Below are 7452 nucleotides of genomic sequence, written 5' to 3' on the forward strand. Positions count from 1 at the left end.
CTTTGAACATGTAAATGAGCTGAGCCGGGGGAAAATATGAGCACAAAAACAGATAGAAGGGAAAGAGTATTGTGCCCTCTTTAAAAAATGTTACTGATTTAGCTAGGTATATATAGATAAGATAAAGCCTCTTCCGACTTTGAGGAGACCCGCTGTCAGAAATTTGCTTCTGCAAGAAATTAACGCCGGCAGTGACCACAACTGACTTCCAGTGCCCCAACTGTTCCAGACTCGGCGCTTCCACGAAAAAAAAATATATAAAAAAAATAATAATCCGCGACCGAGACAAAAATGCGCTGACATTCACGTACAAAAAGTAGCGGCCCGCATTCGCTTGAAATGACAAGCCAGCATAGCGCATTAGCGTACAGCGCTTAGTAGGAAAGCGCTCTTTTCTGAATTCTTTGAACTTTTTGACCTTTTTTTTAATCCAAACATAACATATCTATATATGTTTTTTGAATCAGAAAATGATAAAGAATGAGATGAAATCGGTTTTGGATCGATAGCTGGTATTTTAATTTTAATCAAAATTTTGAGACTGTTAAGGCAATGAGCGGCACCAAAATGACCAAAATAAAATTTGGAAAATACATGGAGTAACTTAGTCTTTTGGGTAGTTATCCCAGCGAAGCTGGAGGTATCCCGTAAACGCTATTCACGACTTTTTTCCGTGACCTTTCGGATTTCATGGGGGCTGCCATTTTGGTTTTGATGCGCTTCCTTTTCCGGTTTACGTATTTTCCGGTTTAACATAGCATTTGCGTTTTTTTGTCAGAAGAGTGATATTTGGTTATGAAGGAAGTCAAGTCCGCCATTACCTGCAACCTCAGTTGAGTGTTTACTTTGAACTTAAACTTGAACCGTAACAGTGTGTAGCCAGTTCGCAAGACCTGTTCATCTTCCTACCAGTTCCAACTGTTGTTATCAATGGGTCGCGCAGCTGGAGGAAGTGTTTATTTTCATTTGGAGCCCAACTTCAGTTCAAAACCAGTCAAGAACTGGCCTTGACATTCGTTTGGAACTTAGTTCAACGAGTATTTTCTCGAACGTAACTTTTGACCCAGTTGGTTGGCATCATGAATTAGACATACACCGGCAGTTATAAATCATGTTGTGCAAAAGACTGTAAAGAAGTAGAAAATTGTGGAAAATCGGGAATGCTTTCTCAGTTTGTGCACCCTGGCAACATTCATCAGGAAAAAAACTGCATATGCCTTCCTCTGCAAAACAAAAGTCGCGCGAAGAATGCTGAACGGGCAGCGACGACTAGCTGTTCTTCTTCAAAGTAATAAACTACCCCCCAAACCCTGCAAGTTTGTGCGATTTACTTTGTGGACATGAAGCCAGCAGAGGGCTCAGGAATGCCCACTTAATTCCTTGATTTTACTTCCGCCACAAGAACTAAAAGAACATTCAATGTTCGTTAAATCTGTGGATCAAGTGACTCTAGAAGCGGAGGAAATGAAAATCACCGGCAGATCTGTACAAGATGTTGAATTCTGCCAGGGAAACGAAGCCGCTGTCACGGCAGAGAAGTCTCCGCCTACGGAAGTCGGTAGATCTAGAGCAAGGTAAACATACGTTTTTCAACGCTTGTTCACAAACACACACACACGTACACAAACACACACACGCTCACACCATCACACACACACTTATGAAAGAGATGGAATAGCTGATCGAGTGATGACAATGTTGATTGATAAGTATTTTTTGGTGCGGTGAACTTGAGGCAATATTGTTCTATCAATCCATCAATATATTTTACACTTTCACCCCAGAAATGAAGCACGTGTACACATATTGAACAAAAGAACCATTTTAAGCTTCCATTGGTATTGTTTCCTCTTTTTTTTGCAGACATGTTGGCAGGAAGTGAGTGTTTCACCCCACTCTTGCAAGGTAGGTTGATCACTGATGACAAGTTCTGATTGTTGGCTCACGTAAGTGTAGCCTATGCGATCGTAACTTTGTCTGTCTGTGCGTGCGTTTGTGCGTGCGTGTGTGCGTGTGTGTGTATGTCTGTGGTAGAAACTTTAACATTTCCGAGTCTATGGATTACGTCAGTCTCGGTCAAAAGTGTTCGACGTGTGTGATAGAAACTATTTGAAGACGTCACATTATGACGTAAGAGGGTTAGACGTCACGCAAAGGAATTACTGAAAGTCTCGGTCATTGTTATTGTGAGCGGGCCGAGACTTCTTGGCAGATCCAGGGTCTCGCTTTCTTGCATAGTTTCACCTATGCTTACTCTGTGTGTGTGTGTGTGTGTGTGTGTGTGTGTGTGTGTGTGTGTGTGTGTGTGTGTGTGTGTGTGTGTGTGTGTGTGTGTGTGTGTGTGTATGTGTGACGGAGTGATTGAGTTTGTGTTACTGTTTGTCGATTTCTTACGTGAGCCTTGAAGGCTTCGCCTCTTGTTTTTCCTTTTTAATATTAAACGGATGACAATCCGTACTCTGCAGATGGATCTAACCGAGATGGATCTAACCGATACACGGAAGCAACATTGGGAACACACTGTTATTCAGTCTGTGAATAGTTCATGTGTGAGGGGTATTACTGCAAGAACGTTCACTAATGTAGAGAAATAATTTTGGACTCAAACTTCAAGTTAAATTGTTTCTGCTGTCAGAGCCATCTTTCTGAAGGAACAATATTTTACATGCCACTGGATTGTTGTATATTCCTTATTTTGCAATGACAGGCTCAGCTTTCATTTGATTGTAATGTGTTTCTTATTTGAAGCTTTGTATCATAAAAGCTCTGTAGAAGTGTTGCACTTGTTTTGCAGAACGACCAATAAATAGATAATCACAAGTGATGATCCATCGATGTGAGGTCCTGCTTGCACTAATAGTTCACCCAAAATCACACAACACCTCATTAGCTTGACACAAACATCAATTCACCACAAAATATCTCTGGGCACACTCAAAAATCCAAGAACCCTTTTGTCTAGGTTAGTTTTCAATACATGAGGGGGTGTTGTCAACATTCAAACGCAGTGATCACCCAATGTCTCTGTGATTTCAATTCATTAACAGAACGTTTGATCCCACGGTTCATCAATGTCACAACAATTTATCTAACACACCCACCCACACACATACACAGGGTGCTGACAAAGGATCTTTTTCTATTCTCCTTCAGGCCATCGCTTAATTTCTTGCAGACTGAGGAGCAGAGGAAGTTTGAGCCGCTCCTAAACCTGAGGCACACAAGCCACAAGGTAAATAAGGTATCAGTATAAAAACAAATGTTTTCACTTTGATTTTTATCGCATCATTTTTTTTAATTAAACTCTGTAAATTGTGGCAATTACACATTATGCCAATAACATTATTATGAAGAATGAAGATTTTCAACTTATCATTGAAGAAATGAAATCAAGCATTTTTGTTCATTCTGTATTTGATTATTATTTTCCAGTCTTTGGGTTGGCATAGTGGGTGAAATAAGGGTGAGGAGTGTCGGTTGGTGTTATTTTTTCAGTCTTGGTGATGTAATATTTTTCCCACGGTATTCATGGTTATGTTTGACTTTAGTGCAGATTCCAGAACAGCCTCTTAAACTGAAAAGCTACAAGGTCAACAATATAAACAGGTTACTGGTGTCTCAGGCATTGATGTTTTTAAAAAGATTTGCACAGCAATTTATGTGTTTGTAAACAGATAATGAAAATAAAGCATAACAACATTTTGTAAGTGGAATTAAATGTTTTCATTTTTTATTTTGAAGTGTTTTTGTATTCAGGTTTTATTGGATGGGTGGGGGGGGGTGGTTTTGGTGGTTCTGACTTTTTATGATGTAAGGATGTTTTTCCTTAATTAGTTATTTAATTAGTTTATGAAGGGGGGGGGGGGGGGGGGCGTGGGATTTAAAGTGTATTTCTGGCTTTCGGAGAGGTGCTAAATCTGTTAAAATGGAAATGAAATAAAACAATTGGTGGTGAGGGTTATTACAAAAAAAGTAAGGATTATTTCTCATACCTTTTTATTTTTTACCCAAAAATTATGTTACTGAAATTATTCATTAATTTTTAAAGAGGCAGACTGTGAGACAGGTGATGTAATTGAAGTTAGAATATCATGAGATGTTACTTACTTTCTTTACAATATCATCTAATTTGACAGTCCGACACTGAAGACTGCTGACTTCATGGCAGCCACTGACCTGACGATATGACAGCCATGAATTGAATATCAAACGCAGAAGAAGAAAAAGAAGAAGACAGTCTAACAGGAAAATAATTCTGGTATGCTCATAATTTCTATGCCAGTTTGAAAAAAGTCATGAATTGAAGTTTACCCAGGTTAGACATTAGCATGTCGTAATTTTGACAATGAATGTATCCGTAAACGCACCAAGAGACTTACTTTGAAAAATTGAAGTCATGCATCGTCAATATGACTACAATCACAAACTGAATAAGGGGAAATCATGTCAATTTGGTGGTCTGGATCATCAGCTGTTGCTCATTCGCTATAATGGTCTACTTGACAAAGCCCGTCTTCATGTGCTTCTTTGTTTCTTTATACCTAGTGTAGACAACATGTAGGCGTTTGCAGACTGTTTATTGTATTGCTGTTGTTTGTTTGTGAGTAAAACTATGGTGTGACCTCAATTGTTTGAAATTTGTTGTGTATGTTCTACTTTGTGTAAGGTGTTTCTCCATGCCCCCAGAAGAACCGACATTATATTAAAACCTTCATACCCTGAAAATACTTGCATACTAGATGTTCTTTCTTATTGTAATGATTGGGGACAGGCAAGCTCTTAAATTGTGCAAGCCATCAGAAAAATGTCAAGTCTGATTTGCTAGAACAAGCGATATTAACACGTTATTAAGATGAATATTTGATTAAATATGTGCAGGAACTACTTCAGCAGATTCATATGGCCAGTCTCACAATGCAAGGAAGGTGAGTAAATTGAATTATGTCTCTCCCACCTGTTCTGTGTTTAGTGTCAGCCGTGATTGCCTGATGAGAATTTGAAAACATGTTGCTAACTAACATGAACCCAACCATGAAACGTGATGTAGGTGAGTAGCCCATCTAGAAAAACGAACCTGTTCTAATTCCGAATTAGAACAGGTTCTTTTTTCTAGATGGCCTACTCACCTACATCACGTTTTATGGTTGGGTTCATGTTAGTTAGCAACATGTTTTCACATAGAAAATGGTGGGCACCTGAACAAATATCTGCACATTACAATGAAGTCTTACTTTTTAATCTGATGGTTTAATAACCCCCAAAAACCCAACCAACCAGCACCCCCCCCCCCACCCCCACCCCTCCAAGAAGAAGCTCACATAACTACCAACTACACAATTTCATTACAGAATCAAACAATGGGAAGAATCAGGATTCAGCAGTGCTAGGTCGTTGGGGGGGATAGCTATCACTAGGCACTCAGCAATGAATAGTTGAGGTTTTCACGGACATTAACAAAATCCGGTAACCTACGGACAGTAAATTTCACAGGGAAGGGAACAAGAACGTCAAAAATGGAAAAGTATGTTTTTTCTTTCAAACCATTGATAGAGCTCTGAAGCTTCACACAAGTTTTGCAGAGAGAGCACTCGGCCTCTTCATTTTTGGCACTAAAACATGCGCACACACAAAAAGAAAGTTTTTAAAAAGTGGCATCGATGTATTCTCACACTCACAGCCTTAGAATATTGCAGTTTGTATGTTACCAAATTGAGGCATGATTTTACTCCATACCTGACCAAATCTGCGACAGTCGGGCAAACTTCTTACAAGTCGGATTGGGCCTTCAATCAAATACTCAGAAACCAGCAGCTACTTTAAGTAATACTAGTTTTGTTGTTATTTTTTACAGCTTGTACTGAATGTGTTTTCTTTTATCTCCTCAGAATCGAGTCAGCCAGAGAAAGACCATTGAGAGGGAGAGCGCACAGTAAAGCATATATGGCATGCACTTCGGTGGACCAGTGCCATCATCTTCATAACAAGAGATGCAGATCATATTTTCTTATGTTTAAGTATAGCTGTTAGCAAAAGTATTTGACGATTCTTGGGTACGACTTTCGTGTTTAATCCTATTAGCTTGTGTACAGCCCCAAAATCTGTTTTATTTTGATTTATCATTTATAGTTTGAATTTTTTTTTTAATGGAATTAGTCCAAATGTAAATACATCTAAGGTTGCAATATTGTTTTTTTGTATATATACCCTTAAAACTACCTCTTCGTGTAAACAAAATTTAATTGTAAAAAGAAGTGTTTGTTCAAGGGAGATAATTTGAAGCGAATTTTTTTTTAAATCAGTAAAACTGCGTAGTGACATCCTCAATTAAATAAAAAGAATAAGGAATAAAGGTATACACACAGGTTGTACCCATTTTCTTGATTGCACTGCTTTTAAGTAGAAAGCTTTTTTTCTCAGAATTATTTTACAAATAAAATTCAAGGGAGGCAATTGATATGATAAAAAGGAAGAATTTTTTTTTCTTAGAATACTGTACACATTTAGTAAAGTATAATTTACAAGACAAAACACAGGTTTTTTTGGGTTTTTTTCTGTGCCTACTACTTGACAAGAGAACCACGAGATTTGTGCAGATTATTTAAAATTTTCTGTACAGTATATATTTTACAAAGACAGATCCATACAATATATATAATTTTGTAATAGATGTTTTCAATTTGTAGGTATGTTTTTTTTTAAATCAACAGTTCGGATAGCCACAACAAGTGTGTATGTCTTGTGATTTGAGAGCTTTAGCACTGGATGCTTAGAATCCTCTTGATCATTTACTTCAGTAGGTAAAGCCACCTTCTCCAAAATCTTCTCTCCTATTCTGTGCTTACTACAGTGGGTTTGACAAGAGAACCACGAGATTTGTTTTTGTACATATGTTGCTTTTATTCTGTACACTTTAATGATTTAATCCTATGTGCACATTTTTTTTTAACTGTGTTTTTGTTTTTGTTTTCCTGTATTCAAAGTGTGTATGGAAACCACAACCTGTCACAGCAGTATTATTAATCTGGATCTCCCTGCTAAGAACGTAATTAACAGAACGTGTGCATGTAGCTAAAGAACTTAAAAAGAATTTCTGCTACTTCACTCAAAATACGTCCATCCTCACACTCATATTTTCTTAAAATAATATTTGTTCATACAAACATGTTTGCGAATTATTCAATTTTGCGTAAAATATTCAATTACGATTTCTTTGTGTGTTGCAAAATTATGTAATAAAATTATGCAAGATCAAATTCAAAACAGCAATAAAGCTGCTGACGGCAGAATACCTCTGTTGACTTCTCTATCTGTTGGGTCAAACTATGCCACAGACATGTTTCTTCTAGAAGCTCAATATTACGTGGTACAGTCTCAAAGACAGAACAACGCAATAACCTTTTTTTGTGTAGATTCGATTGACTTTTTCCTGAAATAAAATATTCATGAAGCCGG

At 37.7% G+C, this 7452-nt stretch overlaps 1 long non-coding RNA gene across 1 annotated transcript; it reads left to right on the top strand.

Moving 5' to 3' along the window:
- Positions 1–3151: 3151 nt before the first annotated feature.
- On the top strand, positions 3152–7452 carry LOC138979928 (uncharacterized). Its single transcript, XR_011460177.1, has 4 exons — positions 3152–3232; positions 4137–4258; positions 4879–4925; positions 5886–7452. It is a non-coding gene; the product is annotated as an uncharacterized lncRNA (long non-coding RNA).

Source organism: Littorina saxatilis, linkage group LG11 (genome assembly GCF_037325665.1).
Source record: "Littorina saxatilis isolate snail1 linkage group LG11, US_GU_Lsax_2.0, whole genome shotgun sequence".
NCBI lineage: Eukaryota > Metazoa > Mollusca > Gastropoda > Littorinimorpha > Littorinidae > Littorina > Littorina saxatilis.